We start from the raw sequence: 25,613 nt of genomic DNA on the forward strand, positions 1-25,613 counted from the left end.
AACTCTTTCTTCAGAGTGACATGTTTTATTTAAGTCAGGAGAGACATGTTTTGACGGAAAGCAGATGCAGTTCTGAAGAGTTGTTAGCGCTTACAAACAGGAATTATTTATATGTAGTCTGTATGAGACCAGATGCAAAGTGTTCAAATTTGTGTTGATTTACAATAACGTCCAATTTCGAGAATTCAACTTTTATTGGACTCAAACGGTGCATATCTGCAATTAATTTAATTTGATTGGTTTTATAAGTGGTGTGTGGAGGTAAGATACTCATCACAAACCAATAAACCACAAAATAAAACAGGTTTTGTGGGTAAATTGTTCTTTCATCCAGAGAATTTTAGATTCTGAGCTAAGATGTCATTTATAATGTCAGAATCAATTGTCTATGTGGAAGTATCTGATATTTGTAAATAAATAAAAAAGAACAGTGTCATTTTAGAGGAAGATGTCTGTTTACGGACATGAAGTGGTGAATTTATGGCACACTTGTAGTGAGAAACTGAATGAGTGCAGGATATTTTAAGAGCAACCTGTTGACCTAACATAACCCTGGATAACACATATGTCAGGTGACTTTCATGCTAATAGATCAGCGCAAAGAGTCTGGATCTCCCTGCACACAACCGTCCCCTTTAACAACTCCGCCACCTTGGCACAACCCATTATTATGATTAATACTGCCTCCCACCGTGCGGATAATTACAACTATTTGTATATTTCCTTATGTAGTCGTTGATTTACTAATTTGTGATGTGGAAGTCGTGTCAGAAGGCCAATTTGTGCGGCCTTTCGTGATGAATGATGGCATCTGCGGGAGCCAGCGGTGTGTAACCAGGTTACGACGAAGGTCAGTCGAAATGGAGTTTGCGAGACTGTTGGAGCTGGCAAGTCAGTGTCATCAACATAGATCACCGAACCCCCGGAATGACCGAGCCGCTCTGACGCTTTTCAGCTGCCGCCCCGAAGACGGGAGTTGTGTTTTTGTGCATTTGTGGGTGTAAATAATAGACAGAAGGCAGATCGGTGTTTAAGAGTTGTGGACCAGATTCGCCTGCCTCTTTGATATATCTTGAGTGTTTAACCGCTAGTGTAGCCAGATAGGATACCCATCTTCCACTCCTACGCCACCTCGTGATCGTTATGTCATTTGTTTATGATCCACGGCGCTCTCATAATGGCCCGTTTGGCGTAATGCTATCCATCAGTCTTCCCAATGGCCTACCTCCACATTTCCTCCGTCCCGTGTGATGCATTAACACAAGAAAACCAATGATTGACTTTGAAATAGTGAGACGAGGGCGTAGGTGTGTTTTCTAGAAAAAAAAGCAGAGTCATTGCAAATGAAGAGCTGCGTAATGACTCTACAAGATCTGAGTGTTGCTGTAGCTAATCCAGACGGCTGAAAGCGGCACTGAATCTGTTCTATATTCAATGTGTGCAGCAGCAGCAGCAGCAGCAGCAGCGAGGCTAGCCAAGCTGATGCAGTCCAAAATCACACGGAGAATACTGTCGGTCAATCGGTCATTATCTGGCTCTCGCCCTTTGGCATTGAATTTGTTTATTTGTTTTTGCTGGACTCCCTGAAGCCTATAAATAAGAATCGTCGCTCGAGAGCCATAACTTTAAAATGTCAGATAAAGAACTGCTATCTCACAGAGCGGCCTAAATGCTGAACAGTGTCCAAGAGCAGAAATGACTACATTAATAGATCTCCTGACATTTGTAGATCACTTTTCTCATGATGACCTTGACTGTCTGACAGTGTGATTGCATGTTGCAGCGGCTCTAATATTGGGGATGAACTGTGTCATTTGCGGCGCCCTCTGTCCGCGGGTCTGCAGCCACTCCCGCAGATGTCATGTGTCGATCATCAGTGCAGGAGCCATGCGGGGGGGTCGTGAAGGAATCAGCAGATCCAGATGTGTGGGGGGCAAAATATCATGTGTTTGCAATGTCTGAAATATCCTCAGAGTTGCTGAACAAGGCGATGACACCACACATGACACACAGGCGGCACTTGTATTTTGAGATACAGCTCGCAGTGTCTTGTGAGCAGCACCTCCTGGAGAGTGTGCCTCTGATTGCACAGCAGGAGTGATTATCTCTCAGGGTTTTCACATTTCAGATATAGTTCACACCGTATGTCCTCTGCAAAAACTGTATCGCTGTATGAAATAATACACCTTCATTTAGCTGTGAGACAATAAAGCTAATTAGAGGTATAAATAGGAACAAATTCTGTCAGTGCAGCAGCTTCCTCCCATTAGCTGCAGAGGTCACATGAATTTTAATCTCAAGGCTTTGGGAATGAAATTTAAATGTTGTATTGATGATTCAATACTACATTTAACTCTAACTAGCTCCTTACGCTTTACGTCTTTATGGACTCTAAACAGGTTTTAGTGCAGGGTTTGCAGTACATTCTGTGTCCAATCCGTACAAATTAGTTTGTCAATGCCAAATCTGGGGGGAAAGTTTGCTTCAAAATGTAAAAAAAAAAAAGGCATCAGACTGGGACTATTTAACAATTTCGATTGGATTTTTTCATCATTACTCTCATATTCATTGAAAAACAAATTAAAAGGACAATGGTGTGATTTTGTTGAGATCCATATTAAATAAAGATGTTCCCTTTAGTTTGTAAAAGATGATTTGAAGGCACAACATCTCACCATATTGGCTTCAAGCACAATTAGTTTTAACAGTGCACCTTCGTTCGATTTGAAAATTGCAGGGGGCCCCATTTGATTAAATGTCAATTAACTGTGCAGCACCGTTCTACACATCGTGCACCTTTGCTGTGCCCTTCTTTTTTGGCTGGGTTTTTGTTGGTTATTGGCGCAAACAGTTTGATTCTCTGTGTCAAGATCAGAAGGAAAGGCTCCGTACCACATTGCTATTTAAAGATCAACATCTACAGTGCACAGAATAAACACTGGGGATGCAAAATGGCAACTGCCAGTCGGAAAATAGTGATGACGCATGAGCTAAAATAGCTCCTTGCAACACACAAATCTGTAGGTAGTTGTGTTTTGACGACGGTATGAAAAACGAAATTGTTTTTGACTTATGTGTGTGTTTTTCTACAATTGCCTACAGGCCTTTAAAAATAGTCAAACTTTATAAAGACAATATTGGCAACCTGTATCAGCAGCAGTGGAGCTGTCACAGGTGTAGTCCCTTCTCTTAAAGAGTATATTTTCATTATAGACTCAAAGTGCACCATACAAGATTTTAATAGGCTTCCGTTTGGCATCCTCCTAAACTGCTCCAGCCAGCACAGATGGTCCTTCACAGAGGTGGAGGAGTCTGGAAATCCAACGGAGGATGTGCTGCTCTCCGACTCCCCCACAGTTGATTCATGGCCTGAAAAAAGAACCTGAAGGACAAGTAGTTCCTGCCAGATCACTCGTCCATAAACTGTCGAAAACATCCTGCCAGCACAATGCTTTTGGAAGAGCATCTCTGCATTTGACTTCTTTGACTTAGCCTTAAAAGAGCGGAGAAGCGACGGACTGATGCCAATACATCTACACTTGGTGGACTCTCAAATCACTGCAACTTAGCCCAGGCTATGTGAGCCACACTGCAGCAGTTTACTGGCAGGAGAGAGCTGCACAGTACGCAGGCCCATACTAACTGCAGCACGCTGCATCATGCCACCCTGTTGGCTTTGACACATGCGCGCACACATACACACACACACACACTTGCAACTTCGCACAAAAATTGTTAACTGCTGGATATGTGAAAGGGATCACGGTTGTCAAGGTGACACAAATGGGGTGATGTGTCACTGATGGAAAGTGCTCTGTTTCACTTGGCTTCATTTTCATTTCTGACATTCATACAAAGACAATTTGTTTTCTAAGAGAGAAGTACAGCCAGGTAGAACTATATCTTAAAAAGCTACCATCAAATCATAGTGCATGGAAATGAATACTCTGGTACAAGACCTCTTCTGTTTCTTGGATTCTTTTTTAAAAGTCAGTGCATGACAAAACATCTTTTCGGCGACTTCTTTTAGTATTTAGCTAGTGGATAGCGTCACTAATAGCTACACTGCAAGAAATGGAGGATTTTTTCCCAGCCCTGTTAAACACTGTGTTAACTTTTAAACCAGGCGTAGGCAGCCAGGTCTCAGGTTTTCTTTGAAGTAATGTTCCTTGTACTGCAAAAGCACAATATTGGTTCACAAGGGGCGAGAAGAGCACCTTTTTGACTCTGGTAGAAGCAAGCATTTGTAGCTTTTTAGGTGCTGTAGATCTATTTTTGTATGTAGAATAAAATGCCACCTCAATGAAATTCCAAACACCCAGCCTGGTCATGCCTAGAAAATATTTTATTCATCCACAAATATTGATGCTTGTACTGTAGTATTTGCATGAGCTTGCCAGAAGAAGTTGCTACACCTATGGGTGATGTAAACCTCAAAACCCCTCTCATATTGCATCACCTCATGCATGCACGTTTAGCATGTAACCAGTTCTGAGTCTCAGGACCGGACACTTGAACCTGAATGTGCCAGGTCTGCCGACGTAGCTCCAGTACAGCGGCGCTGACGTGCACTGTGACAGGCAGGTGCTGCCGCTGTGTGATTTAGGTTGGCCGACGAGTGCTTAGTAGAAGCCCTGGCAGCTTTAGCATGTGTTCATTAGTGAATGCTGGGGAAGCTTATCATTCTGAATGGCCTCATTAGTGACGGGGATTAATATGCGGCAGGTTCATTAGAGAGACAGGCAGAGGGAGCATGTTGCCAGAATTGCAACCAGGCGGCTTGTGTGGACTTGTCCTCGCCTGCCGTTGTTGTGTCAGGGAGGAACAACAAAGCTGCAGACCGATTTGATCGTTGTACGTTGAATGTTTTAGCATGTACTTCTAACACCTTGCAGGCTCAGTATTCAACAGTCTTAAATGTATCAATGAAGTTTTTATTTGAGCAAACCTTTCCAATATCTTTCTCTGTGTTTCATATTTCAGTTTTTTCTCTCTTGTTCACGCTAGTTCGTAAACTATTAAATGTTTTGGGCAGAAAATGTAGTATAAACGACTTTGAAATAAGTCGAGAAAAATATTTGAAGATGTGATAAATTCTCAAGTTCAACATCAAAACTTTATTGCACCCAGTGGAGATTCTATCTACAGCAAGGCACAAATATTCCGATTGTTAGATTGAGCCATCCAAGCGGCGGCTGAATAATCAGAGCTGCCGGTGGGCCACTGTACACTTGTCCTGTGCCAGTAGCATGCTGAGAAAGGGACTCTGCGTCGCACATTAAATATTAATTTCAGCGCAATCGTGTGTTCTTTTATTTATTACACATTCACCAAATAAGATCCAGTGCCCGGTTGAAAAGTTCTGTGGAGCGTTGTTTCTTTATATAGGGACGTAAAATGCCCATGGGTCGAAGCGAAGCTCTGCAGACACTTTGTTCTACCGTCTGCAGTTGCAATAGCGCTTTAGTACTGAGGATCTGATTTAGTTGATTAACTATTCACTTCTGCTCTCTGGTTGCCTCTCTGTACTTGTGGGGAAGCTGGCCTTTCCCCAAGAGATTTGCAGGAAATGGTGTGTGTGTGTGTTTGTTCACATGCTGGACAAAATGATGAAATCGGAAGCTGGCGCATGTCCACATTGTTCATCAGCTGTGTGCAGGTGCATGTAAATGTAACGACATCATCCAAAAGCATCAGATTCATGAAACATAGGCTCAACATTTCATCATTTCCTGTTGGGTTTCAGGGAATATGCAGGAAATCATCAAAAGAAAAAGCAACATTCTGCACATTTCCATCCACCAGGTTTTAAGGCAAGTTTATTTCTCTTTTCTTCTTTCAGGAAGGTGGTGAACTGGGAGTGTCTTTATGTGACATTGTGGGAAGGTTTGAAAGATATTCGTTCCAGTTTGAAGTTGATTTTTTTTTTTAAACTTCTCTGTCAAACCATCTTTCTTTCCCAGCCCAAATATGAACTTGAGTATAACCTGATTTCTTTCAACATCCCTATAGTCAGTTGTTTGATTGACTGATGTGAAAACTCAATTTCTTATATACTCAACTGAGATGGTTTTGCCTTTTCTGAAAAAGAGTAAATGTTCAAAACAGGAGATGAAACATGTCCAATCGTAGCAGGCATTTAAGAACAATTTCAACTTGTGCAAATGTGCGTAATTCCTCAAGACTTCTCTCCATTTCCCTTGGAGTGATGGCTCTTCTTCTCCTCCTCCTCTGTTGTTAACAGCCATTTTAACTCTACAAGTCAGTTTTATTCAACAGAACACTAAATGTAAGTTTCATTTTTTTTCCCAGCATGTCCACAGTTCACTCAGAATTCGTTTGACTATGAAATGGAAACAAAATCATCACACTGAAGTTGTTGCCTTTCCGCTAGAAGTCCTAATGACGCTTCCGTTCGAGGCTGTAGAACCTCTCCCCTTTTAAATCAAGACGCTTTTATTTTTCTTCCTGTATGTTTGTTGCACTCTCAACGAATACAGCGAGCATCAAATCCGCCCACCACAGTCATCAGTAGGCAGCAGATGTTGCTCGGCTTCTGTTTCTCTTCCACAATCAGACAAACTCTACGGCAGGAAAAGTGAACTGGAGCAAGCCGGCGATGCCAGTATTTGTGGGCCTGATTGCTGTCTCTTTCTCAGCCTCACAATAAATTCAGCGGCCAAGGTTAAACACCTGTTGTGTTGGAGAAAATGCAGCTGAACCGCGAGTATACTGTATTTGTGGGAAGTTCCGTGCTTGGCCTTGAAGCTGGAAAGTTTTTGGTCACATTTGTGAGCATTTCCTTTGGTCTCCAGAAGTAATTTTGGACAGAATGATCATGATGTCGGAAATATATCACGACGTTGTCTGTAATCCGCCTTGATCCAAATTTAATATGAACTGAGCATCTTTTAGAGAGCAGTGTTTGATGCATAATTCTTCGCCGTCATCACTGAGATGGAAAGCCAGAATGACCACTCTGAATCCTAATGTTAGCTGTTATATGCGCTGACCCTTCCCGTTCACGCCGTTAAGAGAGCTCACAACACGCCTTTATCCTCCTGATGAGGTTATTTTGGCTGTGGCCTGTATTTTGATGGAGTTTTAGAGGCAAACAATTGAAGATCAAATATGATTGGCAGCTATTTTCATACATAAGCCCCTTAGTCCGCTGCTTACATCCCCGGCATGATCATCGCTTCTCTCTCTCTCTGTGCCTGAATAGTTTTGATTCATGCTGTTATTGTTTCAACAATTTTGGGTCGTGGCATGCGCGTGGAGAAAATATGCCAAACATGAATTAAATATAACAAAAATAATGAGCTGGTGCCCGCTAGAAACGTTTTTTTGGGGTTTTTTTTTTGCAAATAACGGAGGATATAGCAGATAAACCTGCCTCTGGATTAAATTCACACCACAATTTAAATGGATGTGCTTTATTTATATGGAAATAAACAGCATGAATGTTATAAGTTGGCAAATGAGCGAGTGATGAAAGCTCACTTTTTCCAGCTCAGCAGACTTAATAGTGCTACCAAAAACTTTGACCTGAATAACAACAACTTCCTGCTGTCGTAACATGCGCATAATGGATTTTCCCCTCATAACTGTTTTAATGGACTCATTTGCATACGGAAATGAGTAAATACGCTATATCTTGCTATCTAAAAATAGCAGTGAATGAGGGAACTCATTGGCTGCATAAAATTGAATTCTGTATAAGATGAGTGAAGCTGACACCTGTGTCAGTTTTATTTTCCCTCAAGCCAACATGGAGCTCAGCATGTCTGACTCACATGGATGACTGATAACTTTATTTTTGCATATTTTTCCACCACGCTATTAAACTCTGTCGCTCGTGAACATGTGGTGATGAAGTCTTTATGAGACTCTGGACAGTTGGCTATTTATTCCATCGCATTATTTCTTTTAAATTACATCCTCTCTCTTACCTAAACATATTTATTACCTGGATGTGAAACGTGGATATTAATGGCAGGGCGGTAAATGATTGCGCCCAAGTTCTGCAGACGCTTATATATATATATGTGTGTGTGTGTATATATATATATATATATAAAAAGGCCAGGGTTCTGAAATATAAATGTTAAAGGTTCACAAAGAAAGTTTGCAAGGTCTGTCCACAATATTCCTAACAAGAGGTTACAAAACACATGTGTGAGGGTGCAGCACTTTAATTACCTCCCTTAAGGATGCTATATTTCAGGACAGATCCAGCGTTTTCTTTCAAATTGCACTTTTTTCATTTTCAGCCAGTTTCAGATTGGCATTTCTTTAACATAGCAAAATTACTTCTTCATGATATATCAGGAAACATGTGATGTAGTAGAGGGCTATTGTCCTTGGTGGAGGCCACCTACAGTAGCTGTATGCTGCTATTGATCCCTGAGAGGAGCAGTGGAAGAGCTGAATCAAAGCAGTGGTCTGTGTGTGTGTGTGTGTGTGTGTGTGTGTGTGTGTGTGTGTGTGTGTGTGTGTGTGTGTGTGTGTGTGTGTGTGTGTGGGAGGATGACTTCTCAGTGAGTTCCTCTTTGAATGCGTGATTTTAACTGACTATTGATTCAAGGCTGCTTGCTGCTGAAGAATCTTGCATGCCAGTGCTGTCAACTCACTCTGACAGTGTGCTGTATTTATTTTCAGTGATGACTGCAGACTCGGTCAAGGTTGACGCTGCGTGTTGTTTGCCCCATCTGCTTTGATTTCGGCGGTCGATTTTGGCTATTAAATTCTGTAATTTGATAGGTGTCCTCCTCCTCTGTCCTCGTTTACTTTGGTGACCCTTGATCCTAAAAACCTGAGTGACAATAAGAGCAAAGCGTCAGAAGAGACGCTCGATGAATACATGGTTTTCATCTGACGAGCACTTTGAATTTCCGTCTGCACTGATGAAAAATGAATAAAGTCAACTTCTTAAGCACGGTTGGAGGAATGCCTTGTTTGCTTATCTGTGTACACACGTTTGTTGCAGCAAACACGGCATAAATTATAGAAACAAACACTTTGCATGTTTAACTTTGGAGTGAGGGAAATGGATTTCCAGCTGTTCGAGGGAAGTCAGAAATGTCATTGCCAAACAAAAGCATTACATAACACCGTCCAAGCAAACACTCCTGCTGCAGAATTCTTTTACTCTTGCAGCAGGTTTTATTTCAAGAAGGAAGAAGATAAAGAAGTGACCTCCTCCTTTTGCCGTGATGAAAGAGGGCAGCAGCACGGTTATACAGTTCATTACTGGCGGAAAGATATATGTTCAGAGGGATGAAGAAGAGGTGTCAGTATAAGCTACATCATGTCTCTGAGACAGCCTCAAAGTCACTATGACACCCTCGGAGCTCGGAAATAAATGTTGAATAGGAGATAATGCTGAGCACCAACTCCAAACTAAATGTTTTAACATTGAAATGAACATATTCTCTGGTATCAACCTTCATCCCTTCTACTCTGAATATCTGGTGATGACACCAGCATCGATGTGACGTCATCGAAACGTGACATCCCAGGGAAAAAAAAAAAGGAATTATACACTGCTAATATAGTGTGATTTGTTTTTTCAGCTATTTTCAAGCCACGTGCATTTATTTCAATTGACAATATCAGATTACTGTCGATTTTTTTAAAGTTTTAATTATTTTTTTTATTACACCAACAGATTTACTAAAAACATAATAGTGAGGGTGAAAATTACCTTTGATGTAATATTATTTACTGATAGTGTTCATCTTAACTTAATGGGTTCCCCACTGAACAAAAAGGTCACAAAGAGCATTAGTAAATGGTTAGCTCAGTTTAAGTAATGCTTATAAATCACCAAGCATGAACTAACTCTTATTATTGTACCCTCATTGTACTGTAAAGTGTTACACTTTCATGGGATTAATCAAGTATTGGTTAATGTGTGTGTCAGTAGGCATGCTATTATATTTCACTGTATTTACTTGTTTCTCCAGAGAAATTACAGAGTTTGTCTTTGCCGTTGCAGCTCTAAAAAACATGGAATCAAACCAAAAGTAATTTCATTGTAAACACAGCTGAACATTTGGCAGAGAGACATCAGCCAGCTGGAGTTTCAGGGAAAACTATTCACTCTTTTATTCAAAGTCATCCCTCCTTCACGATATATCCTCCTGTATTTTAACGAAGTGAGATCCACTCTGCTAAGCTACGTCCCTGTTGGTGCTTGTTGGATACAGGAGGACGGTCTGTTATAGTCAATTTTTTCTCGGCTGATTGCACTCTTCGTTGTGCCATGGTGATGTTCAGTCCGTAGGAAATGGCGTTACTCTCTCATGTGAACTCTCATAAACAAAAACACACATAATTAGCAGTGTGGGCCTCGTGCCAGTCGCATACCACAACTCAGTGGGCAGCAGCAGGTATTTAAGACTTCACACTGTGACAACCTGCTGTTAAAACACATATTTCCCCTTTGTTTGCTGCTTGGAAAGGTTTCATACATGATGGCAGAAATGCCTCATCTACAGTGCGTGGAAATCAAAAAATGAACAGTCACAAGGGGCCAAAGGTGGGAGAAACAATCAAACAACTGATGCCAGAGTGCTGTTTTAGCTTAATATGTCAGTCAGGTGAAAACCCTTGATTATGTCCTGTTTACATAAACATTTATGTACTCATCTATAGTTTAATTGCTGTTAATAGTTGCTATTAGTGGCCTATTCGGCACAGTGGGTGATGTCGTCTCTCTCAGGCTTTGTATTCTTTATGCTACCGTCCATTCGTCCCGGTGTTCTTCCATATCTCTAAACACCTTCAGGGAATTGCTACAAACTTGCCACGAGTGTCCATCTTCCATTCTGTGGGGAGAAACAAACATGAGCAAATAAATGAGCTCCACTGATTTTTAATCTTGCAGATGTCAAGGTGAGATAAGCTGCAGTAATAAACCTGAGAGAAATTATATTCAATCTGCAAATTAGGTGGCTGCTTCTCATTTGGCCTTTGCTGCAATCACTGTAATTATTGCCTGTGTGTACAGTCGTTGTCTGCTACAGGAACAAATGTCATGGGAGATTTCCCACTGAGATGAATGCTTGCCAAAAATCCCCCTACACTTTAACACTATTAACATTACCTTTGACAACATATCGCTTTAGCTTATATAGCAGATAGCAACTGGAACAAATTAACGCTGTGTCTTGGCGAGGTGGCACCAGCTTTTCATTTATTTCATGAATACATCAGAAAAACACGGGCAGTGTGGTCAGATTAGATTATCTACCGCACATAAAAAAAGCGGTAACCTTTTTGGCTGCCAAGGTTTTATGTGCAGAGAAGATTTTCCTGTTAGAGCAAAGAACAGAGGCAGACATCACTGATGGATGGTGTGTAATTTTGTGTGTTTTAGTTTGTCTGCCTGTGCAGATATATCTGTTTTACAACATGTTTACTGACATCATTACATCTCTGTGTTATCAGGACCGTGACTAAGCCAATATTGGCAGGCTTCATTTCTACTCCCCGTACACCTTTGTTGGAGCTGATTTAGCCACACCAGAAGCAACGCTCTTAGGTGGACATCCAATATTTCATGTGCATCTGGCGATGTAAATGTGTCACACAATTACAGAGAGCGTCAGTGACTGTAATCCAATGTACTTTTTGTTAAATAAAACAAAAAACACTTATTAGACTGACCCTGTGGAGGGAAACTCAAGTACAGAAGTGCGTCATTGCAAAAAAATACTGAATTAGGACTTGTGGCAATAGGGGCAGCGGTGGTGCAGTGGTCAGCACTGTCGCCTCACAACAAGAACGTTCTGGGTTCGAGTCCCAGCTTGAGCACCGGGTCTTTCTGTGTCTGCATGTTCTCCCTGGACCGGGGAAGTACTCGAAAGGATATTGTTCTTTCTCCTGCATGATTTTTTTGTGATGCAGAAAGGTCCAGCCACAAAAATGTAGCTTGAAGCTAATGGCGATTGGTGGCTAAACACGGCAAAACTGATCAAAAATGTCAGTTTACAAACTCTCAAAGACATCATCCGCTATGATCCCCATCTTTTTTATTCAGCGGTGTGCTGTGTTTAACAACAACCAAAGACATGGGTACCGATGATATTTTTTTTGCTGTAGTTTGCCTTGAGTCTCCAGTAGCTCAGCTTGATATACGCGGATTGCTCTTTCTCTCCTCTTGAGTTACAAACAAATAATGAAGGAAAGAAAAAAGACATCGTCTTGAACTCAGGTCAACTGTTTTAGAATGCTTGAAATTGCAGCTGTGGTTTTCAGGAAAGAAAAAAGGAAAATCTTCTTGAAGAGGACGAAGTGGAAGCAGATGCTTCTGTAATTTTTGCAAAGGCAGGTTAATATTTGAGAAGGAAAGAATTTTTCCCTTCAACACTGCAAATTTCTTCGGCACAGCGTGTGAAGCCCACAGTTGTTGTTTTTTTGTTGCTAAAAGCAGTTGAACACTCTTTCCCTTGAAATGTAGCTTTTCTTGTTCAATAATTCACAACACAAACAGAGTTCTATCTGAAAAGGAGCGTAAGTGCCGTTCACACCATTTCCTGGTACTAGAACATGCATACGTCTCATTCATTAGGGAAGTGTGAGGAATCTTTTCTTTGATGGTTCTCGTGGAGAGGGAGACAGGTAATGTGTGAGAGGCGTGATATGAGCTGGAACCACTCGGCTTTCAGGTTGTCTCACATCGTATGGATTTGTAAGATATTATGGAGTTAAAAGTATCACGTTAGCTCCCCTCAGCTAAATCAGACAACCTGGGGTTGGAATGATGGTGGAGCTGCAGATGACTTCCCCCAGAGGGCTTTTCCTCATGTTGGCATCCCCAAGGTGAATATCCCATTAACCCTTCAATATTGAAGACCGGTTCATTTCAGCGTCAATGGACCGGAGGGCTTTTTACAGCACACATATGCAGCTCTCTCTCTCTTTAAATACACAAATATGCAAATATAGCCATCGTCTAATCTAAGCAGCACAGTGGTTCAGTGTTCACATCCTTCCATTAGGCTCTGATTATGCTCAGGGAAAAGCAGGTACAGATAGGGAATAGAAATCCTCTGATAACTGTAAAATCTCCATATTATACAGATGATTTCACTTATTTGCAAGAATACATCAATAAATTGCATTATTTGTCTCTAAATGTGTTGAAAATGAAGTGCTAAAACACTTTAATAGCCATCCCAATGATAAAATGAATATATAATGCCCATCATAAGAATGTGAGCTCAAATTTACGGGTACAAAACTAAGGTCTGTCCTTTAGTTAGACTAGTAACTTTACTGGAGAATGGGTGAAGAAGAGACGCAATTCCTATCCCAAATGTACTCTCCCTTGATCTTCGCCCACATAGTGAAAATGTGTCCCAAAATATTTTAGTCAAAAAACTATGACAGAAGTGGTGCTGTAGAGTAGGAATACAAATGAGTTGTCATGTTTCCGTCCTGATGCCAAACTGCGATCACATTCACTCAACTCCATGATGCGTGTCCGTCACATTTGAACCTAAAAAGCTCCACTGTCGGCTCCACTTAATCCCACCACTCACAGCTCTTTGTTGAGGAGGTGTCTAGGCTTGCACACATGCATAATTTGGAGCAAATGTGGTTAGCTTTGTAATTGGAGGTTGAGAAACTAGTAATGAGAGGGTAGCTCCCTGCTGCTTCTTTAGCTTATAGCTGCCTGTCAGGAGCCTTGTTATCGCCGCTTTCTGCTGCCTTGTTATCCTCCAGTCCTGCCTATTGTCTTACTGTTTCTCAGAGGAAAGAACAGGTGTCACATTGATAGATCAGCCAGTATCCATCCATAAAATCACAGCACCTATCTGGTGGGAGTAACTGGTGCAGCTGAAACCACCTGTTGGGTTACTGTGAGCATTGAGTTCTTTATAACAGGAACAATGGCCTTTTTCTGTTCCAGAGATCATCGGCCTGATGTGAGACATTACCCGTCTGATGCTTGATCAAATCGAGCAGTGGTCCTCCAAGTACCTCCATTTTGTCAAAAGTACAATAGCGTCGCGGTACCCGAAGCTACAAAAGACTCATGTTCATTCTTTTTTTGTTGACCATTGTCAGCCACAGTGTGCAAAGGTGTAACACTAAAGCTGGCAAAAAGCACACAGCCTTGGCTGACAGCGGAGGATATTCCTCATGTTTAAGCATCCAACAAAAGAAAACATCCAACAAAAGAAAACAATAAGCATTTGTGCTAAATGAGTTTGCAGCAGTCTAGCTAATTTATTTTACCAGCTAGAATCAGAGAATCTTGTCAGGGTCCAGGAATATCTGCTGAATTTAGCAGTCAACAACAGAGAATTAAATCAGTCGTACTGCACAAAGTCCATCGAGGGATGAAAGAGACATTGTGAAAAATCCACTCAGAATCCCTCAAGTTCCAATGTGGTTGTCAAAGGAACAATATCGTTTCCATGAAATCATATGTTTGTTGACGAAAGCGCCCTCGCTTGTTGAAGCACTGATTAAAATCTAAAGAAAATCTGCCAAGGAAAATCGCTCAAATAGCTGCAACAGAAATCCGACGAAGTATTTCTTTTTTTTTAAATTATTTTTTCAAGTTTACAGCTGCTTAATGAGCAGCTGAAGTCTTACTTGCCATTTTAAAACTGAATGCAGACCTTTGAGACGGCAGAGACTGTTCTTGCTGCGCCACATTGCCGCCGAACAGCGGTATTATATGTAAATCATGACCTCGAGAAGTGTTCAATGTGAACATAATTCCTGGGATACTGTGCTGTTATTCAGTAGTTGGCTAATCCCAAAGACAGACGGCGCATCTCTGCAGAGATGAAAGCAGCACACCTCCCTCTCTTCTACACATGCACAGTGGCAGTGTTGCTCTTAAAGCAGCAGCATGTGTGCAGAAGAAGCAGCAGTGGTTATCCTTGGGAGAGTACACACACACTAACAAATGCTCTTTAGCACAACGGTCACATAAATGGTTTAATTTTTATTTTGAACATTTGATTTGGCCCCCCTGGCTCTCATTTGTAATCGTTTTGAGAATTTTGTGTGTGTGTGTGTGTGTGTCGGGTGTGTGTGAGAGGGAAAGAGAGCGAGGGAGGGAGCAGCAAAGCCATTCTACAAAAAAGTTTTTTTGTGTGGCTCGGGGTAGGGTTTGCTAGGAATGATACTGTGTCACAACACACTTTCCTAAACTAACAAAACACTCTCTGAGCAGAAACTCGGCAGATAGGTTGATACCTGCCCAGCAGGGCAATGCTAATTAATACTGCTATTACTTCTGCTATGACTGATAATGTTAATTCCTGCTGTGGCACACTAATAAGCTGTTTGGTGAATATGACAAATCAATGCTAAGCAGGGAAAAAGCAAGCAAGCTTACAATTGTACAATAAAAGTCGTAAGAAGACAATTGGTGGCTCATAGGAAATGATACAGAAAGCTGTAGATACTTTGGACATGCAGGACAGAGGAGGGAGAGCTCTGAGTTTGTACAGAGAGTCTTGGAGGAGGCTTGGATGATGTTACAGGAGGCTGATTAGATTCTCGCCAGCATGCAGGCAGTTAGGCGCTCTGAAAGGGACAGATGTTGCTGTGTCTTATCCCCCCTGCAAAGCAGCACAGAGGTCTGGTGAAACGGAACATGTTTCCATTAGGGTATTGCATGACAGAAGGTTGATGGAAACGACTGTTTTCAGAAGGCTACCTCTATTTTTACATTTGTTTTTCTGCATTTTTTTTTTAAAAGGGAAGGGTAAAATGGGAACCACAGTCTGCATCTACTCAGACATTCCCAAACTTTGCCTTTGTCTCCAGACAGCATGCACAAAAAATAAAAACGCTATATTCCCAAATCTGTCGTTTTTGGCTGGTTGATCGCCAAGATGACTAGTTTCAGAAGTTCGAGATCTCCTCTTCTTCGACGCTGACTGTTACATCCATGCATGAGTTTTACTACATCGCCATCTCCTGAAAACGTACATTGGCGAAATTTCCGTTGTTCGCTTGAAATGACAGAGACATGGAAACACGACTTTGGCCTGAATCATGGAAGCACGCTCAAGATGGGGTAGATGTTGCAACTTTAACGGTCACATCAGTAAAGACGTACCCAATTAACTGCAGTATTAATTAAGTCCCCCAAATCTGTTTAAGATGGGCTGGGATGGTTTCATAGAGACACCCTCCTTTACCACGTGGAGTCCGCCAGGCATGTTGGCACAGATCCATTCAGCTCAAGAGCATCCTTTAGAAAGAAGCCCCCCATTAGCCCGTGGGGTGTTTTATTGCGCCTGACCCTGTGCTCTGACCTTCCTGCAGCGCGGGGCAGCCACAAACAGAATCTCCCAGCAGGGATCAGCAAAGCATGTAATTCATCCATTAATCCTCCTCTGGCCTCAATTAAGAATTTGTGCGTATGACTGATATGACTGTTCAATATGTGTGTATCAACGGAGATGGCACAGCCTTGGTATTTGCACGGAGTTTAAGCGAGTAGTGATGTGGATTGATTTCTTCCTCTTCTTAGATTAATCACAACATGCATCTGTGTAAGCAACAGAGGTGGAAGGTTCAATCAGAGTAGATTAAAAGTGGAAAATCTTGATGGCAAAATACAATTTTTGAGTGAGACAAAATTGAATTAAATTAAAGAGACATTTTGCGATGTCTGCCACAAGGGATCTCTGATCAAAACAATAATGGAGACAGAAACGGATGATGGCATGAGGTAACGTGGGATCACGGGAGCTCATGGTCATGATCATGTTCAAGTTTCAGTTCTGCAGATTTGGCACATTTAGCTCTAAAATTAATTAACATTCATTAGATTTTTTAAAAAATATTTTGCCAGTGGGGTGGCTTGTTTTGAATATTTCTGTCCAGACACTTTTGTAAAGATTCAAATGACAAATTATTCTTGTTAAATCATGGCACTTGAAGAATAAGCCTTGAGATTTCCATTACCCGAATCACTCCTTTCGCTTTGAAGAATAACATTGGTGCGGTGATTCAGTCTATGTATGCAAAGATATATGCACAGGGGCATCGGGTCAGGATAGACAGATGGTTCACAGCGGGAAGCAGAATGCACTGCTGCATCAAAATGCGCCTCTTCCCTTTAGCTTGGTCCCTCCAACATCTTTTAATGTGACTCATTCAGGTTGATACCTTCCAAAAAAAACAAAAAGGCAGACGTCAATAACCTCCACCTTCCATCCCAGGCCGTGCGATTGTAATGACTTTGCAAGAAACGAGACATTGCTGCCCATAATTTAATTAACTCCCGTCTTCATTGGCTTAATTATTTGTGACAAGAGTTTCTGTGAGACTTGTGCGAGGAGGGTGACGGGGTAAATGATACGGCGATGAGTAACTAATGTGTTTCTTAATTGTGCTGGAAGCTGTTGGGTTTATGTGGATCAGTGGTTTTCACTTAAATGGATGGAGAGGTGTGGCGTCAGGGCTTTAAGTTCCTTTCATTCTGACTCACACCTTAACACCTTGGATGTTGCCGCTGTTTCTCCAACTGGCTTGTTTGTGATAACCCAAGACAGCAGCTTAAGTTCGTAATGTTTTGCTTCTTTCCTCACCACACGAGGCTGGCTTTGAAAACCTAAATATTTAACATTGAATTTGTCCTCAGTGAATGTGATTATTGAAAAGAAAAAAGCGCTGTCAATCCAAAGTGATTTCCTGAAGCACAGCCCGTTCATTTCATGATGAAAACGGAGGGAAGGATTCATCAAATATGTAGTCCGTCTGACTGGAAGTGATTGGTATGTGTTTAGTGAGGGAAGAGCGATGACTTCAGATTGAGACAGCCTGGTACGTTCCTTGATTCTCTCAACAATGAAGAACCACCTGTCCTTCTCGGCTGATCATGGCCTCTTTATTCTAGGTGTCCGAGGACGAGTGCAGAATGTTGCTAAATTAAAGGTGTCATCAGCAGTACTTGAGACAACCACTGAGAGAGTCGTATTAAAGGACGGAGTCAGTGACCCTGTGGGTACCTGTTATTGAGATCCGCACTGAGTGATCCGATCACAAGTGGTCAGCCTTAACACCGAGCAACAAATACACGTGGTTCACCTCTGCTCGTTTGGAGCGACGTTCTCACGTGTCAGAGGGAGGTACTTTAGGTGCATATTGGCATACAGAGCAGATGTGGAGATGCTTGTCAAAGCCAAGCGTGCACGCTCAGGATGGATGGTGGTACCAGGTGTACATGAGGTCAACGATACAAGGTTAAGAAATGAAGAGACCCTCCAGTAAATCACAGGATTTTAAGCAGTTAGAATTCACCTGTTCAGCAGTTTCAGGGGTTTGTTACGTGCACAGAGGAAGAAGGTATATTAATTATGTTCAGCCCCTGTTTGTTTGTATTAGAAACACGACTTCCAACTCACTGTACAGTAAATAAGCAAGCATTCCTCATCAGTTTCCAGCCAGGGGAGAAAAATAACTCCAGAACAGTTGAAGAAATTTTTTTTTTAACGCTTATTTTGACTGATGCAGTCTGATTGAAACAGTGCTTATCGGCGTTAACCTTTTCTGTATTAAAGCAAGCCTTAACTAAATAAATAAATGAGTGTAAAGTTTCCTGATCACATTTCTCCTGCCGTACAGTATGTGCAGTATCGGCACCAACATTCTGACTGCTGACACAATGCATTAGTGCAGTCTAAAGACGTGAAGTTGTTTAATACCTAAAGAGCAGGTAAGGGCAAAGATGCTTCCATCCATTATGAATCCATTTTACATAGGAAGTCATTACCCCTATCCTAAATTAATTGCTGTTCATCATCATTAGACTGTTCATTGTTGAAGCTGTCACCCTTATCAGTGTTTTTACTAAGCTGCTTCACTGCACCTTATTTTTGCTTTGTGAAGAATGGGGAAAAAAAACCATCAGTAAAATGCAAATGCTTAAAAGCTGCTGAAGCTGAGAGGTCATAGGTCACTCCTGAATTTTCTCATTTCTGCAGCAGAGGAACTTTGTTGACAGAAGTGACATATGGTGCTGTGGGAGGAAGGTTACAGCTTCTGTGGCTGCTATTTCTTACTGCTATTTCCCTTAAGATTTAGGTTTTTTTTGTTGTTTTTTTTTTTAACTTGTATTTGATGTAGACAGGGATGACTGGGAGAGAATAGGAGGGAGTTACATGCAATAAATGTCCAAGGCCGGACCAGAGTCCACCTGGACACTGCGGTTGAGATATTGGCTTTTCTTGGAGCAAAACAAAACAAAACACTGCCAGGATTGGCCTTCTCAAAGACTTGGCTCGTGAGGTTTACTCTGGCTTCTGTGGAGTCACTGGAGCTGCATGTTTTGGACCAATTAGAGAAATACACAGTCATCTTTTTCCCTGCTTGCTTTTTCACCAGTGTATGTATTTCCAAGTACTGGTCCCAGAGGGGTTTTTTTTTTGGGGGGGGGGGGGGGGTCCTGAGCGACCACAGATAAGACGATCCAAAAAGTGTGAGGAGTTTTTATGAACCAGAAGAGCCTGGCTGCTCCAAAGTGCACAAAATGCACTTCTTCCCCTTAATAATTTATGTTTCCATGAGGAAAAACAGGCTTTTTTTGTTTCAGTTCGCCTCCAAAATTCGTCATCCCTCTTTGTCCTATCCTGTCATCGTGTCCATTTAATCAACAATCTTGCATCCTACCAGTTTCAGGTTGTTTTCTTTGCCACGCACCCTGACTCTGTCCATCTTGTTGCATGTTTCTCGAGCAGAAACTAAAGCGGATTGCTGAAGCAGAGCTATAGAATTGCAGTAAAATGAGATTCACTGTCCCATTTTATCCCAATGTAGTGACACGAGCACTGCACATTCACATGCAAGCATTTGGAGATAAGTGCTGAGAGTCATGGAGGAGATTTTAGGCCTGATTATGACAAATTACAAGTCTTGAGATACACGGTTTTATAAGGTTGAGTCGCTTGCATCTCTTCAAACATAGTATATTTGAATTAGTTGCTGCTGCTGAAGTTAGAAATTGCTGATAATGTTCGTCACTGCTAATGGATCTACATACAAGCAGACAGTTTATAAGTGCTTGACCCCTCTTCTCGCCATACACCCACCAAATCCACTTTGAGACAAAGTTGTTGGCCCGGGGTTACTTGCCTCATTGGCTCCAGGCTAATAGCACTGACCTCAGTCACAATGAAAGCCTCTAAGTGCCTTGTACATAGCGGCTCAAACACTTCAAACACCTCCTCTGTGACACCAGTTTGCCTTGATTGAACGTAATACACTTGGTGTCGGCCTAAACTTGGCTGAACTTGTCCCACTTTGTGCCGACTGGTTTCAACCCCTGCAGGCAGAGAAGCATCACGCAGGTGGAGAAAAAATGTGAACAAAAAGCAGTGTAAGTGACATTGATGCTGTTTGGAGCTTCTTTCCTGTCAAGAAGAACTGGTATTTTTCTCTGTTGTGCCTCATCCAGGCATCTGTCTGGAGTGAAATGGCTGCCTCTGCCTCCTCTAAGATGGATTTCTCCCCAACATGAATATCGGGTTCTGCTCTCTCATTCGGATGAGCTGATGTCAAACACTACTTTTTATTTTTGAAGCATGTTATATTTTTTTCTTTTTTTAAACTTGAACCAGAGAATTATGTGCTGAATCTTGTCCACAGGTAGAGAAATATGTCAGCGGACAAGGAGATGGGCCCGGTAATGGCTAGCTGCATGTGCAGCAGCCCTAACAACATACATAAGATGAGGACCAGAGTCAAAGGCATGTTTTGGATTTGTCACTGCAGCCTGGCCATCCATTCTCTCGTATCCCCAGTCTCATGGTCTCAGTCGCTCCCCAAAGCTTGTGGCAATACAGAGCTCGACATAAACCATAGCCTGTTGGCCTGTGGTCACAAAGGACTATGCTGTTGCCACAAATATAGCATGTAGACGGTTCAGTGTGAGCACATTGTGAGCCTGCAGCCACATGTTAGAGTGACAGAAAAATCCTTTGTGCTTTATGTTTCAGAATTGCGCAATTGGTTTGGATTGGTCCCCCCAAGGACAGTCTCCTAGACTTTGTTGCTTGAAAGGGCAAGAAAGCTTGAAAACCTGCCAGCAGTCCTTCAGGTTACTGTGAAACCTGCCCGACAGCAACATGCAAAATATCTGTGAGGAAGCAGTGAAACTTATCACTTGTTAAAACAGAACACATTCTTTTATTAGGAGTCACTCCGGTTTGTTTTCTCCATGGAGGACATTTGGTGAGATTTCTATTAAGACAGGTCCTTGACAAAAAGTAATTGGGGAGTGTTTTTTAGCGGCCGTTCACACAAACCGGTAGGCGGTTTCTCTGATATCTGGTGTTCTGCAAATTGCAGAAATGGTGCTTCACAAGAATACTGACTGAGCAAAAGAATGTGTGTAAGGCAGAGGGGTGCATCAGAGGTGCAATAAAGGGACTGAAACTGTTTTTGATTAAATAAATACTTACCTTTTAGTTCTGCTAATGACTTCTTAAGTGTCGCAGTTAACAAATAATGTGTTAAACTGTGCCAAATTGACCTTTCTGAATTGTTTTTCATGCACTGTTAGTGCATAGAGCTGAAACATTTCGGCCCTTGCTGGACCAGTGCTGAATAATATCAATGCTTTACATCCACTGCTGAAGACTTAATACTTCCTCATTTCTCAAAAAGCGTCGTTCAGACTCCGCTAAACATAAAAGTCAATGTTTGTGCGTCTTTTAACCTTGGCCGCCTGTATTTCTCTCGTCCCGTCACACGTGCCCCAACAGGTCAGCAACGATGTGTGTCATTTAAGGATCTCTGTTTGTGTATCCTCAGTAAAAGCAGAGAGAGCTTCTCCCAGTGCTGCCGAAAAGTCAAAACAGTGCTAAAGACAGTGGTTTCTTTGAAGCCGACAGAAACAATGACAAGGTACATCAGGGATTTTTCAGCCATAATACCGTGGAATAGATTGGACTGTCAACATTTCCCAGCTTGTGACAGTGAAAATCTTACTTTCCATCACAATGGAGTGTTGCTTCGTTAGACGCAGCCGAGGAGACGGACGGCGGTGTTAAAAAGGCTTCAGACAGCTGGAAGACGGGTGTTTTGAAGACAAATCTGCGCCTTCACTCTTTTCATTATCGAACATCATGACAAAGTGAGAGTACCCAAGGGAAGTGGCAGCAGATATAGAAGCGTGTATCAATAATTCATGTGTTCATATATTGGACAAACACTCGCTCACTATTGTCAGGTGGTTACTGAAATGGCGAGGAGAGAGCCAGAAGCAATCTCAAATGGCCTGGTGATCGTTATTCAGCGGTGGTTAATTGTGCTAATTCTAAGAAGGCTAAGATATTCCTCTGCAGAGCCATGAAATTAATGTGCAGCATCAGAAGTCTCCTGTTGTTTATGATATGAAGAACAAACTTTTAATGAAAAGAAAAGATTCCCATTTGCATTTTTATGGCTTGAATATACAATTAATTGATGAAGATTGGCAGGGTCTTCTTGTGCTTCGACCAACCTTTTAACTAGTAGCACCAGGAGAATTTCCTCAAGAGTGTTTTTCATTGATTTTGAACTTCACTTCTGAATAGCCCTTATCCATAATTGACCTCATCTGACCTTGTGTGATTCTGTTACGTGATTGTGCCTGTTTCCAGACATTGAATGAAGTTGGTTCCTACGGCGAAAAGTCCTTCTCACCCTTCTGGATGCTGCTGTTAGAGAGGTAAAGACATCTTCATGTATACAGGAAGATGCAGCTACTGTATGACCCTACAATGATGGCAAAATACCCTGAAGAGTGAACTGCATGATATGTCAGCAGACGCAACATCAGTCCATTTGTGAGAGGGAAACAGAATGCGGGCTCTCATTCAGCCTTGTTCACTTGTTTAGTTCAAGGCTTGAGGTCTGAGTTTAGAATCTGCGAGACCTTCGATGATCTCCAACAATTTGTTTTTAACAAGCATCGACAAACATAATCTCCCTCCCCAAAGTCTGCTCTCCCATTCGACAGCCTTTTATCTTTGCTCAACCTTTGAACCAAGACTCAAGAAGCTGCACTGACAGACAGCAGGGCCTCCAGGAAGCCTGACGATCCTTGAAATTTTCTATTCCTTCTCAACATTAACGGCTGACTAGCCCTTAAGAGAGGAAAGTACGACTTGGATATATTTTTATTGTAAACACTGGTTTTGAAAGGTATATTTGGAACAAGGAAGTTGTCAAAATCTGACGATGTGGACATGACTTGTGCTGACTTGGCTGGATATTAACTGTAGAAAGGATGTCCATTTGGTGTGGATGGACCATTGATTGCAGATGGAAATGTGTGTGTCTGTTTTGGTGTCAAAAAATTCCTTCGTTGGTCTGAATGTTCCCCTGTTTTGACATCAGATTCATATTTTGTCAGATCTGTTTTCTTGAATATTGAAAATGTTATTTTGAAAGATCATCCAGCTCCTTTATTTACTTCGCTTACAGTGATGAACAGCAAGAGTGTCATGTTTTCACTCTGAAATGAGAACAACTTGACCGGTGTAAATCTGCTGTGTTCTGAACGTTATGTGATGCCTCCTGCAAGCATCGCTGCTCCTCCATCAACTATATTTGGATCGTCTTCCACCTCTAACGCATCTTTGCTGTGAGTCAGACTTCAAAAGAGCTACTGTCTTTAGAGTTTACAGAAGGAGGCATCGCCCGGCCTCTCCTGTGGTACCTGGCCCATTTCCTACAACGAAGCATGTCGGCGCACATTCATCTGTCATGCTCTCATTTAGGTTGTCTGCATGTTTGTTTGTTTTTTTTAAACCCCGCTGAGTAACAAGGCATGTTCTCGAAAGCCGAGATCTTCATCAGAATTTTCTTGCATTCCAAGGGAATATATTTCACACCTGCCGGTTGCTGCGTTGCATGCTGGTCTGTTGAGGACGGAAAATTGGTGTCTTTGCCGCTTGTGTGATGGATTTCTCCCCATGTGATCATTGAGCATTGGTGTGGCTGTGAAATTCAGGGAAAGAGGCCCCCCCCTCCGATTCTGAGGTACTGACACTGAAATCTGACACTTTTCCTTTGATGATTTAGATCACTGGATCATTTTCCACCATCAAACGCTACCCTGGAAATATCTCAATGTAATGTCGTGTTTGGCAAATATTCAGAAATGCAAGATGCATCACCGCCTTTTAAAAGTATTTGATTGAGCATTTTGCTTCTGGGAGCTAAAATGTGATTTAATGGTTTGTTTGCTGCTCTTTTACTGAAAATAAAGATTGAACACGTGAAGAGAACCACACTGATGTTTCCTGATAGGTGGGACGTGCATGCAAAGCACATTAAGGTCCATTAAGGTGTGTCTCCAGGGACCAGCATGTCTTCTTCAAAGTTTTCAGTGGGAGTGGCTTGTTGTTACAACATACTACAAAAATACTAGCAGCGTGGCAAGGCTGTGAGTACTTTTTCGACACCAAACATTGAGCTTTTGGCATTTAAAAAAAAAAAAAAAATTCAGTCCTGAGTTGAAAAACTTTGCACAGCGCTCTTTGTCATCACTTCTCGCAGTCCTCCAATCACGGCTGAGGAGGGGCGGGACAAATGCCACAAAGGCGCACGATCACGTCCTTGGCATCGTCACACCTGAGAGAACCCAGGTTCATTCGTTTCCTCGACCGCAAATTCTCATAAACTCATAGCTTTTCTCCAGTCCACATTCTGTATCATTGCAACCGAACGCTAGTGACTGGATCCTGGAACAAGTCCACCATACGGTTCTCCATTGCCAGAGCCCAGCTTACTTGAAACAGGTAATGCTCTGTGTGGACGAAGAATGCTCTCACCGTAGCTACAGCAGACTTTCTAACTAACTTTGTGATATTTACACACTGAACACATACTCAAAAATTAATTAGAAAACAACTTAATGGAGTGGCTGAGGGCTTCATAAGCAGGTCTAACAATGCTCGCTTACACCAGGCTATTTGGAGATTGAAATCTAATTCACACAGCACCTTAATCTAACTCAAACACAAAGATTCTCATCATCATGACTGGCATCTAATTATAGATGTAGCGCGCGGTGATCAACTTGGAGACAAAACAGATGGAAAAAGTTGTGTGGCATGTAAATCACACTCTATCTAAGCTTCTCTTCTATCAGAACAGGATTGTCTAATTTATTTCAGCTAAATGGTGATTAAAAATCCCCGATTTGTCTTAAGGTAGGAAAACAGATCCATATTAGCAGCAGCAGCAGCAGCAGCAGCAGCAGCACTGCTAACATTTGGTCGTTGTACAGACATTTTTCAGCATTAAAAAAAGAACATAACACCTGTCATGATGCATATTTATAGATGTCCTTGCAAGCTAAGTCCACATGGGGCCAAAGCCAAAGACTTGGTCTAAATGAGTGAGTCATTTTTCAGTGTCAAAACCGTGTCCGCCAGTTGAAGGTAGTTTCATGCAAACGTTTTGACCTGGACCAGTGATTCTCAAACTGTTTTAAATCCTCTTCTGCCCCCCCCCCCCCGACACTCTCAAACCCCCGCAGGTTCCATTTTACCTGATTTGTATACCTGCACAAAAAAAGTCAGCCTCAGAAACACTGGGGCTCCTCCTGTTGGGGTTGGGGTGAGGTCATTTCAACA

At 41.9% G+C, this 25,613-nt stretch overlaps 1 long non-coding RNA gene across 1 annotated transcript in view; it reads left to right on the forward strand.

The window, feature by feature from the left end:
- The window catches only part of LOC147272730 (uncharacterized), a 62,884-nt gene extending 38,774 nt beyond the window's left edge, over positions 1-24,110 (forward strand). The window contains exon 5 of the long non-coding RNA XR_015115962.1: positions 22,629-24,110. This is a non-coding gene — a long non-coding RNA (uncharacterized LOC147272730). The remainder of the gene's footprint in view (positions 1-22,628) is intronic.
- Positions 24,111-25,613: the final 1,503 nt, after the last annotated feature.

This window comes from Aulostomus chinensis, chromosome 1, assembly GCF_037954235.1.
Source record: "Aulostomus chinensis isolate RoL2024-O1b breed Wild chromosome 1, RoL_Achi_v1.0, whole genome shotgun sequence".
Taxonomy (NCBI): Eukaryota; Metazoa; Chordata; class Actinopteri; order Syngnathiformes; family Aulostomidae; genus Aulostomus; species Aulostomus chinensis.